The sequence below is a fragment of the Passer domesticus genome, chromosome 3 (assembly GCF_036417665.1).
Source record: "Passer domesticus isolate bPasDom1 chromosome 3, bPasDom1.hap1, whole genome shotgun sequence".
Classification (NCBI taxonomy): Eukaryota; Metazoa; Chordata; class Aves; order Passeriformes; family Passeridae; genus Passer; species Passer domesticus.
The window spans coordinates 39,327,715-39,345,772 of record NC_087476.1 but is presented as its reverse complement, the minus strand read 5'-3'; the positions used below and the strand labels follow the sequence as shown (position 1 = coordinate 39,345,772).

The 18,058-nt window shown below is 35.3% G+C and overlaps 1 long non-coding RNA gene across 1 annotated transcript; it reads right to left on the bottom strand.

The window, feature by feature from the left end:
- Positions 1-5,686: 5,686 nt before the first annotated feature.
- Positions 5,687-9,560, bottom strand: LOC135298025 (uncharacterized). The gene is made up of 3 exons (XR_010359985.1): positions 9,511-9,560; positions 8,575-8,729; positions 5,687-5,848 (listed from the first exon to the last, which is right to left on the bottom strand). It is a non-coding gene; the product is annotated as an uncharacterized LOC135298025 (long non-coding RNA).
- Positions 9,561-18,058: the final 8,498 nt, after the last annotated feature.

Genomic DNA, 18,058 nt, shown 5'->3' with positions numbered 1-18,058 from the left:
AACAGACAGTTTCATAAAACAAACATCCACCTACTTGATGAGATTTTTTTCCAGTTTCTATTAAGTTTGATTTCCTCACACAACTGTCTGCATGTAAAAAGAAACTCAACCTGTCCAGACTGCATGACTTTGATCAGTCTTGGTCTTCTCAACTGTTCATTTAAATTTGGCTCCAGAATCTCTATTCTCCTGCCTCGTGTCATGCTACAAATGTAAGCCATACAAGCCATATATGACCATTATTTCCATTGTCTATACCACGATATTCTTTGCTGTATTAAGTCAGCATACTCTCAGCGTTGTCATCACAGACACATCTGTCTATCTACATGATCCATGTCCTGTTATTGCTCCCTTCATCACTTCACCAGATTGCTCTGGAAGTTCAGGATATTCCTTTCTATCTAGTCAGATCTTGGTTGCTAAATATTTTGTGCTTTTTCTAGAATCGCAGTATCCTAGAATATTTGAGGTGGAAAGGGGCCTGTGGAGATCAGGAATCCTCCCCATGGCTCCCAACATAGTCCACCAGGAGTGGACTAGTACCTAGTTTCCTAGCACCGTGTCCAGTAGGTTTTTAATATTTCCAAGGATCAAGACTGCAATGTCTCTGATCACCAAATAGAACTAGAGATGGTTGTCTCCTGCCTTGCTGTGGGGGCACATCACTGGCTCATGTTCAGCTGGCTGTCCAACCAGATTCCCCCTTTTCTGCATTGCTTTTCAGCTGCTCAGCTCCTCAGTATTTACTGGTGCATGGGCTTATTTCTCTCCAGGGTCATAGCTTGGTATTTCCCCTCACGGAATTTAATATCTTCCTTCTAGGAAATGGTTTTCCTCAACAGCAGTATTTGCTAATGGCCTGGAAGTGGGCTTACTTAGGATGCCTGTGTACTTTCTCTGTAGACAATAATGCTGCATTTAATTTATGTCACTAATGAAAATGAAAAATAAAAGGCATAAAAAGTCAGTAGTGTGGTTTTGATCATGGTCAGTGGTCTGTGGCAGGTACATTCTGCATCATTATGCCAGTTTCTTTGTTTCTAAATTTATATTTCTGTAACAATGCTTCTCAGATATGTTCTACTTTGTTATTATAGAATTAATAATTTCAGTAGACTAAAATATTCTCATTCAGGTTTTCTTAACATTGCAAATCATCACAATTTAACCTATATCGTGGGTCAGCATACGTGGTCAGCTGATATTGTTCAGTGTCTTCTAGTGACTTCTGCTTAAAGAAGTGAGTAACGCTGAATTCTTCCATAAAAATCCTCCAACAATTTTTTCCCTGATAAGCAAAGTCTATATATTTCCTTAATTTTTTTTCCACATCCTGCTAAGGCTGTTCCTAAACACTGAGCAATAGTCTTGCCACCACAGTACTGCTCAACAGAGCTTGAAATTAGCAAGAGGAGCTCGGGCTGTCTGACAGCTAGTCCTACCACGGCCGCCAAGTCTGAACAAACAGCAGCAGCTATTTTGCCCACAGGGGAAATAAGGTTAGGGAAAATATTAAAGAAAAGTGAATGCCACTGCTGGCATGGCAACACTTTGCAGTAATTGGTTCCTTGTGATTCATGCTGGCCTGGTTCTGAGAGTTACAGATGGGAAGCTTGGAAGGTTTAGTTTGGAAGCCCTAGTATGGTGCTTATAAGCTCTTCTTAAGAAGTGGCAAACAGATCAATCAAAAGTTCACTGAAAAAAAAGTGTAATTCTGTAAATTCCAAGAACACTTATTGCTAATTTGTTTTTGGTTTTTTTGGGGTTTTTTTTGAGAGAGAATTCTTTGATTTGAACATGTAGAATAATAACTATTGTAATCATTCAGCTGCAGATGCTGTTTTTCATTAAAAACTGCAGTCTTTCTTTGTTTTTTCCTCTGCTAAACTCTATGTCATTCATATACCACTGATCCTGACCATTCCTTCTTATTATAAAAATCAGATTTGTATAACTAGATAATATGATTAATTTTGAAAGACATTGATGACAGTTTGTTCCAAATATTATTAAAATTACTGATAAAGAAGAAAACTTGTGTTCAAAGGTTAAATACAAAACCAAAAATCATTAACTAACACAAACAAATGGTGAAAACAGCTTGCAAAAATTAAGTCTTCTAGCTCAGCTATGCAAATATGAACCATATCTGAGCTGCCCAGTTTAGCAAACCAAACTGGAATTCTCAAATGAATTGACTAGACTCTCAAAAATGTTGAGGAGATTATTTGCTTTAGTACTCTGTTGCTTGGCTAGGAGTGTGGCAGTTGATAGAGCTTATAATTTTCTTCTGGGTTCTGCCTTAAACTGTGAAATGAATGAGAAATATTTTTGTATTTTTTTATTTTAAATAGAAAAAAGAGTGAATTTTTCAAACCTTTTCCAAGTCTTCAGTTAAAATATGACTTATGTTTAAATTGCAGACGTTTGAGTTAATTTACTTCTGCTGTTTACAGAGGTGTAATTCTGGTTTCTTGACCTCATAAAACTTACACTGATTGACAAACGTGACAATACTACAGATTGAGGATGATAATTAATAGGTATTCCTGAGAAGTTGTAGAGTCTCCATCCTTGGAAGCACTCAAAACCCAATCGGACACGTTGCTGAGCATCCTGCTCTAGATGACCCCGGTCTGTGCAGGGGAGATGGACTAGATAATGTTCAGAGGTCCCTTCCAAACTCAGACTTTCTGTGACAATCTAAGTATAATCCCCCCCAAGAAGATCTTGATGAATTTAACAGCTGTGATATTTTTCCTACTATGCTTGTTTCCTGCCTTGTTACATCAGAGCCCTGATCTCTGAGTCAGCGTGAGGTCTTATGAGGCAGATAGTTATTTATACTGAGCTTTTTCATTTGCTCCCAGCTCACTTGTATGCAAAAATATGTAATTAGTCTGAAGCTGAGTATACAACAATATGCCAAGAAAAAGAGTACTTTAAAGAATATTACTGTCTTCTCAAATCCACAAATGTTAATCTGGGGATGTAAATGTAATGTTGCGTTTTAAGAAAAGCACACAGTGTGAATTAATGCAGCATGGAACAGCTGCCTTTATAACCCTGACAATTCAGAAAGAAATAGGGAGGAAGAACAGAGTGAAGCAGTGTGTTTCAAGTCACTGTATCAGGTAGATGTAACACCACCCATGTGGCTGGCAGCTACTGAGTCAGAAAATCAAGCTTTACCAAGAGTGAAACCCTAGATCCCACGAGTCTGTTTTCCATTCTAAATCGTTAGTCACTTTAGTGGTATTTCATTAGGACTACTCACACCATTCCATCCCAGTGATCCTGTTCCATATCTGCTCTACCATCAGTTTCCAACAAAATTCTGCTATATTCTGTTTTGATTACCTACAATAGGAAAACACATTCAAAGATTACCTTCTTGTGAATTATTGTATACTTGCTGAAGTCAGGTCTATTTTGACAGCTGAATTACAATATGGAGAATATAGCTAGTCAAGGCTTCAAGAATTTTGTTTTCAGCTTAGTAATGACAAACAAAACTTCTTTAATTCTCCACAGGTAAGTTAAGCTTGCAATTAAATACGTGTGTAAATATAACAGTCCCACACTTCAGTTTTTGTAGGCTTTTAACTGTACACGGGATTCTTGATGCCTTAGAAATTCAGGTTAGCAGCTCACTTCCTTAAAGATTTGTCATGCCTACCCAGCAAAGCAGCACTACAGTTGTTTGATTAATGTCCTGATATTCTGCTCAAATTAGCAGTACCATTTCAAATTATTTCATCTCCTGAAGGGAAATTGCAGCCTGATATTCAAGGGATTAAGCTGCAGATAAAACAATTATCTTTTAATGACATCTCTCCTCCTCATTTTCATGTTTTTTTCATTATAAGGCAGTAACATAATTTATAAACAGAAGAAGGCTTTGTAGCCTTACATGTTTAGAGATGTTGCATATAAAAGTCTTCATTGTTTGTTTTACCAATCAAACAAAAGAAAATGTGACAACTAAATCATTCTGTACTTCAGCAAAACCATCTTTTATTTAGGACAGTAGAAATTCAGCACAAGTCTTTGTCTTCCTATAGACTGTTTGTCATGTGGTTATTTTGAAATAAAATGGTTTAAAACCAGATATATTCATGTCATATGCTGGCTAATAAGAACCAAATATCTTATCTAGATTAAACAGTCTCTCTGCAATCTCTTAAATAGGCCTGTAAATAAACCTGCTGTAAATAAACCAGCTTTTATTATGCTTTAAAGGGACAAAACCAGATACCTAGATAAATATAATAGGAGGAAAAAAACTTCTGAAGAGTGTGCTTACAAGAAGAACATTACTAGAAAGTCAGTGGAGTGCTATGGTAAACAAAAAACATTGGTACAACAACTGAATTTATTCAGGATTTTATTAATCAGAATAAATAAATATATTTTATTTTTATCTCCAGTTAATGTGAGACAACTGTCATTAATTCACTGTTCATACTCTTATTTGAACCCTTTCTGTGCATCAGCCCAGAGGGATGGTGTAGTTTTAATCTGAACAAGCAACTTGTCTGTCTCAGTGGCAATGATGATACTGTACAACAAAACCCTTCCAGATAATGCAGTGAGTAGGGATCAGTGAGGCTACTGAGCTGTCAGGACACACAATGATCAGGAGATGGTAACAGCACTTGGATGCTGGTCTCCTGGTCCTTTCAGAAGAGAAGCATGGGATGCCAGGATTTACCAGCAGCTATTTTCCTGTCCTTTCCTTAGCGAGTATATTTGGGGGAGGAAGTTATCTGTACATTTTTCTCCACCTGCTAATCTCTACTCATTATGTTTAATTAAAATGATAGGCACAGCTTCTGTAAAACACAGGCCAGCCTTAATACTGAATACAAGGCCTTTTCTGATCTTCTGTATTATTTGATTTCTGTTGCAATGAATAAAAGGGTGTCTTTGGAGGATATTCTACATTTAAGTAATACTTTTGCTCCTCTCCTTCTCTTTGCTCAAACCTGAATCTGGTTTAGGACTGGCTTGTGAGCTGTTCTAGTTTCTGGCCAAGGAAAAATAAAATGCCACATCGACAGTCATATTTATTCTGAAATATCACAATTCCTTAGTGTGAAACATACAGCTCTAAAATGCTTTCACAGACCATTTGATTTGAAATAGATGTGCATGCAATATGCTGGGTTTTCTTCTGAGCAGTTTTTGCATTCTTCAAATACTATTTTTTAAACCCTCAAGACAAAATGTTAATTGCTTCAAACAGTGTACTAAGAACTTTGGCAGGGCTTTCACTTTCTGTTAATATATGTGTGCATGAGAGAAAAATTCACTCCTGTCAATATTTGCAGTAAAAAGCCAAACTTAGGAGTACACTCTGAATAAAGAAATTCGTTCATGATAACTTCAATAAAGCATAAGATATACCGTTTAGAAAAATACAACTGCTCTTGGATATATTTTAGCTTTACACCAGTAACAATTCAAATGCCTGTTTCTGTACACATAAAAACAGAAAGCTTGATTTTTTTTGCAAACAACTAAATAAATACCAGTGTCAGACATGCACCACAATCACACACACACGCACACACGCACACACAATGCTCACAGTCAGACATAGAAAGACAAGATATTAGAGAATGTACAACAAAATCAAATATTGTAGTGTGGAAATGTTGAGAAGTTTCCCTTTCTTTATTCTTTGTAGAACAGAATATCTATGAAATTTTGTTAGATTTCTTTTTCTTTTCTCTGCACCCAGAGCAGTCTGACTTCACATGGATGGACTATTAGGAGCAGTAAAGACACATCCCAGACACAGAGATCATCTCCATCAGTCAGCAATGTGTATCTTGTTACTCTGAAATAAGAAATGCATAAACATTCTCAAGAAAAATCTTCCAGAGTATTTTTACTTCACGTGTTCTTAAAAACATCTGAATCATTTTGGCTAAAGTTTTTTTGTTGTTTCTTCAGTGACAGATGGATTAAAGATCTGACAGATAAGCTAAACTTTCTACTAGAGAAGAAAACTCTTGTGTGTGTGCCTTTGGTGTATTCAATCTGTCTGCATGAAAAGTTAAAATACATATTTTCGTGTCTTTACATATGTATTTCTCACTCAAACAAGCCACTTTTTGGATGTGACTTTTGTTGTTTAATTATTCATTTATTTCTTTTCTTCCTTATTTTTATCCATAATCATTAGACAGTTCATTTCCTCAGGTTCTTAGACTGTACTTTTTACTCTTTTTTTAAAGAATTGCCTCCTTTTAAGAAAAGGAGATTCTAAGGCTGGAATTTCAAGACAGGCAACAGCACAAAAATATTTTTTTACATATGAAGAAAGGTATTTTGTAGAAATAGGGTAACTGTGCAAAAGAAAGAGAGAAAAAATAAACAGAGGAATTAATTTGGTATTTCTCTGATCTAGTGGAGCATTTCAGTGGTGCTCAGAAATACCATATTGAATGCTGCTCAGATCCTTGTTTTATGTGTGTCCTTGGTTTCTCTGCTGCTTGACTCCTGTGCGTAAGTTTGGGACACTGTTTCTCCAGTATAACGAGGTCGTTAGAGAGAGAGGCACCTCTGGAGGCCATTCCACCCTATTCTAAAACAGGTGTTTAAAACAAAGGAAATAAATCAGCAGAGGAAATTGCTGCCTCTCTCCATTGTTTTAGAAGGAACTGGGAGAAGCAACTTACATTGGCTATCAAATTTATGAATAGATAAAATAAAATAATACAATACACAATATTTAGCAGAAAACTGCTTCTGCTGATTAAAGAATTGTTTTTTTGAATTTTGATCCAAATACTTAGTAGTAAAAAAAATTTGAGGAGCTTCTGTTTTCAGGCAGTAAAGTAGATTGCTCTTCTTTCTGTGCTTCCCTTGGATACTCATCATATCACTCAGTATCATTAATTTGTGTTTTAGTAAATTTTTAAGCATTCTATGTCCTGAGTTATAGTCAGTAGCCTTGAATCTTTGCAGCCCTTTAATCTGAGTACTGGTAGCACCAATGTGAAAAACAAATGATTTATGCACACGCTCTCTAAGTTAAATGTACACTGTCTTCTGTATATAATTAAAACAAGACCTTCATCAGATGTCTTGTCTTTTTCTGAGTGTTAATTTTTGGCTTTTTTCTTTCTTGTTCTTCTTTTAAAAACTATTTTTTCCCCTAAAATCTGTCTGGAAATGTAAGGAATGTCTCTTAAACAAAATAAAAAATTAACATCTAACAAGAAATAATTTTTTTTTAAATAGGCATTTTTCATATGCACACCTACATAAGAAAACAATTCCCAAATGCACAGCATAAGGAGCCCCAAATAGTCAGTTATTTCCTCTAGAGATTATAATTTAAATCCATATAGTCTCTCCAAAAGAACATTGTTCATTTTTGAGACTATCATGTTTACTTTGTCCCCAGAATAAATGTGTAACATTTGTGTCTTTAAAATACACCATTATAAGGGGAAAAGAAGGAAGAACTTCCTTGTTGAATGCACTTTTTCAAGGAAGACATCCCTTTTTCACTTTATAATATATATATATTTAATACATTTAGAAATCTCATAAAAATGTCTGTCCAAATAGCTATTAAAAGCTGACTACAAAGATCTTGCTGCCTAAATGCAAAACACAGAACATTTATAGTAAGCATAGGCAAAGTCTTGTATCATATTTAAATAGTTCTCCTTCATAAACATAACAGACTTTTAAAAATAGATTTTTAAAGCCAGAAGAGATCTTAGACCCACTGATTTCCAGTTTTGCATGTGGTGGGCCAGAGAATATCATCAGAACTAGGCCAAATTACTTCCAGTTTCCTAAAACAGATGTTCTATATATTTCTTTATCTTCCCCTGAAAATTCTGGGAAATGGAAAGTTTGAACAAAAAGAGAACTGTCTATCTACCTTCACAGGATGAACTGACTTCTGGCCAAATGAAAGCCTTTGTAAAAGTAGCACAAGCAATCTAGTGGGCTTGATCAGAAATTGTGGCACATCTTCATATGTCACTGATCCAGGGCAAGATCACAACAGATTAATTTCTTGATCTGCCACCTTTTTAAGTGGCATTCACTTCTGAAAGGTTAAAGAAATAAAGTTCAGAGAACAGCTGAAGGTTAGCTCTGCTAACAACAAACCTTAACAGATCTGTATCATAGATCTTTCTCCATAACAGGATTTGGGATGTGCAGCTATTAGAATTACCTTACTGAATTTTCTGTCTTCTAACTGATGCATGATCTCAGTGTGCTTGCGCTTATTTTGTTTCTCCAATTAGAAATATAACAGATTAGTTGAAACCACTAGTGAAATTAGTTTTAGCAAATAAATAACTTCATTGGAAAGGGCAAATAAAGTCATATAATCAATCTGAAAAGAGGTATCTTCCTCTGGATCAGTCTATGGCAGTAGAAAAGGTTATTTTGTTTAACTGCCTATGCATTCCTGAGAAGTTCTGGCCTTCATTGTTATGTCAGTTACATAACTTGTATGAAAACTCCTTAATTTGCTGAAACAATTTATTATCTTTTTTTTTTTTTTTTTTAAATAATGGAGCTGGTACTCACAGTGCTGCAGTGGTGGAAGGTTTGCAAGAGACTCATGTTTTATGAAAGTGTTGAGGAGAAATATCAGACACTGAGCCAGTTGGATCAAAGTAAGATATTTGTCCAACAGCATCATTTGCATCTTAGAAGCAGTTTAAGAAGCAGCTGACTACTTTCTCAAAGAAAATGAGGTACTGATGGTAATTCTTGTTATTAATCATGTTAAACTTAGACACAGAGATAAGATGAGGATAGTGAAATATTTTAACAAATTTGCCAAGCATCTGGTTTTTGTCCTTATTTATGGTTTTAAGGAAGAGAAATAATTTTTGCACTAATAGTTTTCTAGTTTGTTCTATTTCCCTACCCATCCCTGCTCCCCCTCCAGCAAAAATGTATATTTGCTTGAACAGATCTTGATGCTCAATTCCTCTCATGGTATTGTGTTCCATGATGTGATCTGGCTGACTCCAACTGAGTGTGAAGCATGTTCTGTTATACACATTTTTGAACAGTGAATTCAATTGAAGTTGCTTGATACAGATATTTTATGTTTGGGTCCACTACTGTCTGCTGCCGACTACCTGTCAGACTTTTCCTCATTTAAAAAAAAATGATGATAAATCTGACATATATTTAAAATACTTGCCAGCTCTAATTTCCCACATCAATTGTGTAAAGGATTGTGATTTTACATTAAAAGAAAATGCTCTTACTAGAGTGTAAATACAGTGTTCCATGTAGAGCAGTTTAAATTGTATGTATTTTCCATTTATCATGGAGTCACTAAGTGTTACAACTATTCATTTTGTTGGCTACCTCTTCTGCTTCAAAGATCAAAAGAGAAATTAACATTAGCTTTAACACATTTCATTATCACTCTAGTGATATGTAAAAGGTTTGCTAGATTTTTTTTTCTGGAAAACTTCAAATGAAGGTTTTAAAAAATGACATCACCTCCCTCTTCCATCTGAATTTAACATGGTGTGGGATGAGAATGAAGTTAGTGCCTCAGCTGACCACACTTGGTTTGATGGCAGTGATTATTAGAATGGTTTTGAGTTCATTGCTCATTGTTAAGTAGGGATCCTGTGTCATAGTGCAATTAAAAAGAAAAATTGCAGATGCAGCCAATAGACTACTTCATTATCACAAAGGAACAACAAAGGAAGATTTATTGCCACATTTAAATTTAACTAGATTATATTTTTTCCACACAACCTATACTTTCCTTATATTTCTCAGAAAATTCGGTAATTCCAATTGAGCATCCTGATAGGTAGCTGTTATTCATGTACTTATTTATTGATTGATTTAAGAGTATCAGAACATATATAATAAATGGACATTAGAAAAAGAGGTTTTTGCCATTTCACTGACTTTTGGATACATATATATGAGATTTATAAGGTGGGACTCTAACACCTGATCTTGCCAAATCCGAAAAAGAGACAGCTAAATGGGAATCCTAGTGCTCATCTTTAAGGCTTTAATGGCAGAGTATAGTGAAGATGGAGTCAGACTTTTCTTGGAGATGTGCAGCAAGATACACTTTTTTCTGAAGTCAGTAAATCTGCTGAACAAACTCTCAGAGTGCTAGTTACCAGGGAAAAAAGGGAACATAGAAGGAAAAAATGCATCTCAAAGAGAGTCAAAGATGAAATTTGAATGTGTGAAATAATATTTTTAAAATTTGTGACCTTATACTATAAAATAATGATTTAAAATAAAATAATAAAATATTATAAAATAATATTTATAAAATATTTTGCTGGACTGAAATTTAGACGGTGAATTCTTAAAACCTTACATGCTCATAGTCCCAGTTAATATAGATAGAAAGAAATCATGCTGGAATGGATGAGTAGAATATTCTAAAATTACTGGTTTTCCTTCATCACTTTTTAAGAGTAATCTTAAAAGAAATAAAGCTTTTTAAGTCCATTTTTAAACAGACAAACGTTCAGCTCTTCCTGTTATAGAAATATTCATACCTGTTCAAAGACAATTTCAGAGAAATAGGAATAGGATAATCTTAGAATTTCATGATACTTGCTCTCTTAGAAACCCTGCTAGAAAAATGGGGAAAAAAAAAAGAAAAAGCTTTGACAGATACTGCTTTCAAACTAACAAGCAAATATTCACGAATCCAACAAATTCTAATGATTTCTGTTTTATTTCCCACTTCTTCCTGGCAGCATAAAAGTATATAGGTTCAACATCTTCTACCAAAATATACCCAGTCACTTATATAACTTACCTTGATCTCTCACAACTCTGTAAATTACCATAAATTTCATAAAGTGAAATTATGTTCATAAATTTTTGCATGGTATACTCTGTGGAATGAAAGACTGAATATGAATCTGGGTCTCCAAACTAATTGTTTCGTTCTCAGTCCTGAAACTACCTTTTAGGTATTTTTTCTCTTATTTTCAAATCCACCATATCTAAAAAGTCTTCTGTTTTTTCCGTGTCAAAATATCTATTTCTAATGCTTTTAAATAATTCAGTGCTATGTACGTACTGATTATTTTTTCTTTTGTGATCATTATGATAATGAATCAGCTCAGTCAGATGAAATAAGGTGTAACATCACTTGGAAGACTTAGTGACTGGCAAATTAACCTGGTAGTTTCCTTTAATAAACTTATTTTCTAAATTGAAGAAACAGAGGAGATTCTGTGTTTCTGGACCTTTAGTAAAATATAATTTCAATACCAGAGACAAGTAAAATCTTTAATTAAACCAGAAAAATGCATTGAAAAGAACTAGCTAAAATGAAACATTTAAATAGACAGTGATATATTACCATCAGAACTCCTTAAAGATCAAAATAGGATAAATATTAACATCAGTGAAGCAATTTGTTGTTTAAATTTGCTAATATTCTAAAATTCAGAGATACCACTAAAATCAAAGCTTAACAGAATATCAAAATAAATTGAAAATTATCTAATGCTTATGAATGAAATGTAATGGTAAGAATTTCAGAAGACTCTGAGGAACTAATAGTAACAATCCAAGTGTTTAGAAAATATCAGGAATTGGAATTTATTATGGAAGAGAAAGAACTTTTCACATTAATTCATTTCAGGCCGACTATGAGCAATAGGTATCATATGGATGTGAAAATGGGAATGCCATCCTAGATAGTGTCAGTCTAATTATTTCCAGTTAACTTTGGACAATTGTTAACAAAATATAGAGCCTACAATTTAATAAATACTGTGAATAGTTCTGTCATGCAAGTCACACATATTGAAGAGCAAATTTAACCTCAATGAACAACTCCTAAAAGTCAAGTGTATAAGCATGGAGTACAAAATGTAAATCTAGCAAAAGGGAAGGAAGGAAGGAAGGAAGGAAGGAAGGAAGGAAGGAAGGAAGGAAGGAAGGAAGGAAGGAAGGAAGGAAGGAAGGAAGGAAGGAAGGAAGGAAGGAAGGAAGGAAGGAAGGAAGGAAGGAAGGAAGGAAGGAAGGAAGGAAGGAAGGAAGGAAGGAAGGAAGGAAGGAAGGAAGGAAGGAAGGAAGGAAGGAAGGAAGGAAGGAAGGAAGGAAGGAAGGAAGGAAGGAAGGAAGGAAGGAAGGAAGGAAGGAAGGAAGGAAGGAAGGAAGGAAGGAAGGAAGGAAGGAAGGAAGGAAGGAAGGAAGGACATGGTATGTCGCTGTGTATGTATAGGCATGTGGAAAATGAGGGCTATTGAAGGAACCAGAAGCATAGCTAAATTCATTAGTGGACAGTGGTGGTACTAGATTAATTAAGTTATCCTGTACCTCAGATTTCCAAGACAAAATCTGAGGTACGGGACAAAAGTAATTCATAAATCGTATTTGATTCATTAACAAGTATCTTGTAATAGCTTTACAGGACTGGATTCAATAGTCCAGAACTGTCCCTTCCTATTAAAAATGCCCTTTTCTATGAGAAGCATTCATGAAGTCAGTTGCTGCAAAATGATCTATGCAACTTAGACCTTCCTTAGCATCAACAGAGCAGAGAGGGGAGTTGCAACTTTCCCTGCACATAAATGGGAAAGATGCCTCTGCAAGGAGACAGAGTAGCTTTAGAGTAGCACTTCAGTTTGGATTGACAGCATGTATTTGCTTTCATTTGTGACACAAGAAGATCTTGGCACATAATTTAGACTTCTTTTTGCTGAAACTAAGATAGATAATTTGCTTTGGGAGCCAGCTAATACACTTCATGCCCAGTTGACTGCTCAGTGCACAAACCAGGTCGTCAGAAGTTTGTTTGAAATAAAATTTCCTGTAACGTGTTGTGCACACCGGATCCTTAGCACCAGCTGCTCCTCTGTGTGGATCTGCTCCCTTTGGGTAGCTGCTTGATACTGCAGATGTAACCTTTGCATCACCCAGGGTTATACATGACAAAGAGGTAGCAAGGCCCACCCACACTGACTCTGGAAATCTGCCAGTGGATGGCAAAGGACATGGCTACCATTCATGTGTACCAATGGCAACTGGTCTTGCCACAAAGCTGTCAGTATCTTTGAGTTGATGTGCCGATGGGAGGGAATCATGTTAATGTTTCATTTGGTCCTTGGTAGTGGGTTCCCAGTGCAGTAACCATTTGCTCAAACTGTGATGAATGAAATGAGCTAAATTCCATCCTGCTGTAAGCTGTCCCAGCAAGAGATTTGACTTTGGCTTGGATGTGTATATTAGAGATGCAATGGTAATCTTAGGATGGGTATTTTCAGTGTTCACCTTTTTTTGTTTTTGTGTGGATGGTTCTTTCTGGCATCTTTAAAAATAGTAACACTAATTTGGATTTTATTTATTGTCCTTTTCTCTTAATGGTAGTCTGTGGGGTTTTTTTTGGTTTTTTTTTGGTTTTTTTTTTTTTTTAAAGATGAAAACAGCAGCAAGATCTGCTTAATTTCTTTCTGCTGAGTGAAAGACTGTATAAAGAGTACACATGTGAGTTTATTATGCAATAAGGAAAAACTTATTGTGGTAGCAGCATGCTTTCCAGCTAAAGAGCTGTTAAACAGTGTCTCGCTTACACGTGGATTGCCTGTGATGAGTGATACCAGATGTAGAGAAAAGTAAAGCAGCTGATGTAGATAATTTACTTTTGTAACTGTAAATTATATAATGTGTTTGCATTTACTTTAGAGTCTATCAGAAGTAACAGAACATAATGATGACAGGTGGTAGAAAACATGTTGACTTTTTCCTTCATCTTCATACACTTGTGTCTAACACAACAGAGTTTGCTATGTGAGAATTCCTATTGAAACACCGATTAAGTAATCTCCATTACTCTGCAGAGGGAGATAAACATCCAGACCAGGTTAAATCTTTGGCAAAAGACAGTCCCATAAAAGGATTTATACTGGAACCCTATTTTCACACAGTTTCATTTCAGTGAGCATCTCACTGTTGGTTTGATACTCCCTGAGGTAACCTGTTTTCAAATGAGGAAAGCTTTAATTCATTCCGGGGCCAGACTACTGTAGCTGTGTATGACTGTATGTCCTTCAGTCTCTTCTGTGGAGTCACTGTGTATTGCAAAGTTAATGAAATATTCACTGGTATAAAGAAGAATTGAAAGGATACCTGATCCATCTCTAAATTCTCTCTTCCCCCCCCCCCAGGAAGTAGTTCTTTAATTCACACAAATATGGTGGAGCTTCTATAGCAGTAAAAGAGAGTTTTTAGCCCCAGGCTTATTTCTTGGTGAAATGTCTATTATATGTGGAAGATGGGGTGTGACTTCCCCAGACAACAAAAGATGTTGGAATGTAATAATCTTAAAATTTTAATTGTTCAGCCAAAATCTACTAGATAAAAGAGGACTGGTAGAAACATACTGTCTTGGTGTTTGCTTTCTGATATGGTGTGTATCATTCCCAAACTAGTGAAGACAGAATGAGTTGCCTAAACATAGGCTATTTTACATACTCTGGGTTATTCAAGACATCTGCTTGGAATTTACACATCCCACATCCTTCTGGGGTGGCAGCTGAAGGTATTTATTTAGACAACTCATTACTAGTGCTCCAACATTTTCTAATTCTCTGTTGGGTTATGTTCAGACACTGTGGTTATGGAATCTGCAAGAGTTGGGGTAATATCAGTACATGCTCACTGAGAGAAGTAAAAGAAAACTTATGAGTATCATTTGTGGAAATATGGGCAACCATGATACTTCAATTTAACTCTAGGATTTGAATTCTAAAACTAGTGTGTGAAGCTGCTGTGTCTACTGATTCTACATCTGAATATGACCTCAAGGGGCAGAGGAGCAAACTTCTTGGGCATCCATACAAAAGACAGTGACTAAACTTAGCCAGGTTATCACGTTTTCCTTAAGCTAGTGTTTCCTGACCTAGAAACAGAGAGTTAGACTAAAACAGCTTGAAAATCATCAATTATTTTTCATGTGAAAAAGCAATTAAAAAAAATCCCCTAAATCAGAAGACATTAAGAAAAATAGGTTTATTCTTGTTGTTTTTCTAGCAAAATAACCCCCACCAAATCTCTGAGTTTATTTTTAAGATTCCAACTTCCTTACCAGCAGCCAAGCTCTGTGCAACCATTGGCTCACTCCCCCACCAGCAGGTGCAGGGAGAGAATCAGAAGGGTAAAAAGTAGAGAACTCATGGGTTGAGATGAAGACCAGTTAACAGAGAAAGAAAAAACTGAGCACACAAGCAAAGCCGAACAAAGAATGATTTCACTGCTCCCCGTGGGCAGGCAGGGGTTCAGCCATCCCTAGGAGAGCAGGGCTCCATCATATGGAACAGTGACTTGGGAAGACAAACACCATCACTCCAAATGTGCAATTCTTCTCCCTTCCTCCCCTCCACTTTATGTACTGAGCATGATGTCACATGCTCTGGAATGTCCCTTTGGTCACTTTGGGCCCTCTGTCCCAGCTGGCTCCTCCCAGCCTCCCAAACACCCCCAGCCCCTCCTCAGTGTGGCAGAAAGAGAAGCAGAAAAAGCCTTGCTCTGTAAGCCCTACTCAGCAATAGCAAAAACATTTTTATGTTATCAACCCTGTGTTCAACACAAACTCAAAACACCCTAAACTCAAAAAGCCCTCTGTTAGCCACTGTGAAAAAAGTAACTCTACTCCAGGTGAAACCAGCACACCTCAATTTTAATCTTTTTTCTCCACTTCCTTTCATTAGAATAATCTTCTTGGTTCTCCAACACAAATAGTTATGGCGTTTGAATTATTTCTGGTTGCACAGGAATTATATAATAAAGTGAAATTTAAAAATAAAATGGATTTAAAGAAATTTAGACAAAAATAATTTTCTTTAAGACATACATCCATAAGAAAATTTCATCTGCTCTATTTAAACCCTGTGATTTGGCTGCCATTATTTCTACTATTTTTGTATTATTTAATGCTATGTTGTCTACATATATGTATTTAATAAACTAATTCTATACTAGTTATTTGAAAATTGAGGGAACATCTAAGAAATAACTATTATCTTTTCTGTAGAAATTTCATAGAACTGTTAGGTAATGCTCAATGTTTTGTAGAATATATGCAAGAAAATCCCAATCAAAGTTAAGGAAAGTTTAATTTAAATAGCAGTGTTACTGAAATACTTGAAATGACAAACTTTATTTCTAACAGCTCTGTAAAATGATCATTCTGATCCAAAATATAAATTTTTGCCACTTATGTGAATATCTTCTATTTTCTTTTCTAATAAGATATTGATGAACATTATACTTGTGGTATAATCCTTTGAAAGCAGTTTTAAGTGGACATGCCATTAATATCTTGTCTTTTTATTACCTTAAAAGACAGTGCTCTCTTTCTTTAATGAAAACCAGAGTTATTTTTATTTCAGTAATTTTGTTCAATATTTAAGGCTTATAGTTCACTTCTGACAATTTCTAAATCCAAAACACTACTTCAAAGGAAACAGCTATGCTCCCTCTGTCAAAATTCTGACTTATATGGAATCTGTAAGTTCTCTTGAGACCTGGAATGTAAAAGCAATTGCTGATATTATGAGAATGAAAAATAAGAATCATTACTGTGAATTCAAAAATAAGCAAATAAATTTGAGTGAAACAACTCTGTGTACAGCTGAACATGAAGACAGAGCAAGAACTTCAGGGTTCAGTGTTTCACTTGTAGCTTCATAGTAATTATTTTTTCAGCTGTCTAGGGAATACAGGAAAGGAGACATGGGAGACCGTTTAGAAAAGAGCTGAAAAACCCTTAAAGAAGGAAGGGTACCATCATCCAACACTAAGAGGACAGGAACTCATTCATACAGTTATATTCCAAACTCTTAGCATGTGATACACACAAAAGTGTGGCTCAAATGGGTTGTTGTGGGCTTTCAATACTTTCTTCATCACCTATCTCCCTCCCTTTAATATCCAAGAAATTTTATGCACACAAGTAAAGGAACAATTTGGACATATGGATGTCTTACTGAAGTCCTGGTGCTTAGCTTAATTTTTTATGCTTGTATGGGATTGGAGCTAATGCAAATAGGACTTACTCATTATCTTCACAACTCACAGACAGTTGGATAATTATGCTATTTATGAAATTCATATAGTATTGTGAAGCATGGAAAGCAGCTGCCTCACAGTTGCAGCAGTATAGCACAGATTTATCAAATGAGTAATATAAAAATTCATGTTTAAATAGTTTTGGTAGCAAGTTAAATTTATTTATTAACATATTATATAAGACTTAAATTTATCACATCCTTAGAGTCTTTAAATTTCCCTCCCTTTTGTAAATTAATTTCTAGGTGTCTAATAAAAAACAGTATTCACATTTAACTAGGGCAGAGTTTTGCACACCCATAGTTGAAACTTCCTTGATTGGTGTAAACTTTGAGTAACAGGCCTTTGTCTTTTAGATTGAGGGGGAATTAATCAAAATCTTTATGTTTAGCTTCATAACTTTACACAATCTGATCTCTCTTTGGTCTGGAAACATATTTATAAGTCATAAAGATTCCTGATTTTTTTTTTTCCCATACAAATGTCTTGTTCTATTTTGAATGTTTATGAAAGCCCACTGTTATCACTTTATTTAAAAGAAAAATTTAAGATGAAAAAAACCAAAACAGATTAACTCCTGATTTTTGTGAGAAGAGAACTTATTTTTCCTGCTGATCTTCTTCTGTTTTATTATTTCCTACTTGGTAAATCTATATCAGAAAACTTTATTGACCCTTTGGTGTTATGACTACTGACTCGAATGTAGACAGTTTACACTGTAATACTGATGGGACCTGGCACTGAATAGGTATCCTGACATCCAAACTCTATTTCTATTGATCCATAAAAGACCTGTAATTTTGGTCATATCTCCTTCTACCTTTTTAATTTCCTAACTATTGTGTTCTTTGTGTATGTTGAGATCATTTAATTCATTGAGTCAAAAGCATCTTATAAAGTGGCTGGGACACTGGATCCCTTATTTCATTGAGACACGCAAAATACTGGTGCAGTAATAAAAACAGCTGAGAGGTGGGTG